Consider the following 1,867-nt stretch of genomic DNA (forward strand, 5'->3'; position numbering starts at 1 on the left):
GTCATGATTGTATTCGAAGGATGTTTGGCCCTCGTCATCTTCCCTGCTTCACAGACATCGCATAAGTGGTCTTTCTTGAACTTGACGCCCTCGATGCCTATGACATGCTTCTTCTTCGCAAGGGTGTGGAGGTTCGTCATGCCAGCATGCCCAAGCCTCCGATGCCAGAGCCAGCATTCTGAAGCTTTTGCTAGAAGACATACGGCAAGCTGTGGTCCTGCTGAGAAATCTACTACGTACAGATCATCTTTTCGATACCCTTCAAACACTAGAGACTTGTCAAATTCCATTAGTACAAGGAAACGATATTTTCCAAATATTACGATCATGTTCAAATCGCAAAGCATTGAGACAGACATTAAGTTGAAGCCAAGGGATTCAACAAGCATGACTTTGTCCATGTGTTGATCCCTTGAGATTGCAACTCTACCTAGACCCAATACCTTACTTTTACCAGTGTCAGCAAATGTGATGTGGCTCTTGTCGGATGGACGTAAGGTTGAGTCCATAAGAAGACTTCTTTTGCCAGTCATGTGATTTGTACACCCACTATCAATAATCCATTCTGAAGACGCTGGTGTCATACCCTACAGTGCAGTTAGGGGATAGGCTTCACCAAGAGCATTGTGAAGCAAAAACATTTGACGAACCAATGGGTTATGAAAGCTTAGATCCAGATTAGGACTAATAGGGAGAGTAGCAAGCGATTCAGGAACGAAGTACATAGTAAGACCATTTGGGCATTTGATCTTGCGCCCTACAAGATGTTTAAGGTCCCAAGCAATGGCGTCAGACGATTTTGGTTTTCTGCTGGAGACCTTTCCCTGCAAAAGAGAGTTAAGCTTTCTTAGCCACCCACATCTTCAAGGGTGGCTGAGAAGCAATAAGTCTAAGTGCAGCATCTGAGAATTTTGGCTTTGGAGCCCTAGCAAATAGTCTTGCAGGCGGACAATAGTACTCATAAGAATAAGCAGAATAGTACTTGGTCTTATGAACATGGCGGTTTGATGAACCGCTCTCATATTCATATGCCTGAGTATGGTTTCCCTGCAAAGCATTTGTGTTAGTGCGACTCAGGTGAGTCCTCTGTCTGTATGAAGCCTTTGGACCGTATGAAGCCTTTGGTCTGAGGTTTGTCTTCTTCATGTGAGGTGTCATGATGACATTCACAGGAAGATTCTCTAGACACCTTTTCGGAACCCAGATCTTCTTCATAGGCGGTCCATTCCTGTAGTTAGTACCAATGTACCTGGCAAACACTTCACCATTCTGATCCTTAAACAGTATATAGTTTGCATCAAAGGATTCATCAATGATAATGGGGTTAGCACAAGTGAAGCCAGATAGATTGGATGGGTCTACTGAAGGTTCCTTTGCAGCAACCCACATGGTTTTGGGGTACTGCTCAGGTTTCCAGTAAGAGCCATCAGCATTCATTTTCCTTACGAACCCAACACCCTCTTTCCTTGGGTTTCGGTTCAGTATATGCTTTTTGAGGACATCACATAGTATATGATGCCCTTTAAGACTTTTGTACATCCCTGTTTCAAGCAATGTCTTCAACCTAGCATTCTCATCAGCAATAGCAGTGGTATCCTCAACAGAGGGGTTAGTTACCACATCAACAGTTGAAGATATTGCAACAGTAGTAGCAGTAGAACATTCAGCAACAGAAGTAGCATTATCACGCTCAATGCATTTAAGACATGGTGGTTCAAATCCTTCCTGAGCGGGACTGATCTGTTTGGAGTGAAGTGACTCGTTTTCCTTTTGAAGATCTTCATGAACCGCTCTCAATTTCTCAAGATCTTGCTTCCTTTGAAGATAATCATAGGAAAGCTTTTCATGAGTTGTTGAGAGAGTTTCA

Source organism: Triticum aestivum, chromosome 4A, assembly GCF_018294505.1.
Source record: "Triticum aestivum cultivar Chinese Spring chromosome 4A, IWGSC CS RefSeq v2.1, whole genome shotgun sequence".
Classification (NCBI taxonomy): domain Eukaryota; kingdom Viridiplantae; phylum Streptophyta; class Magnoliopsida; order Poales; family Poaceae; genus Triticum; species Triticum aestivum.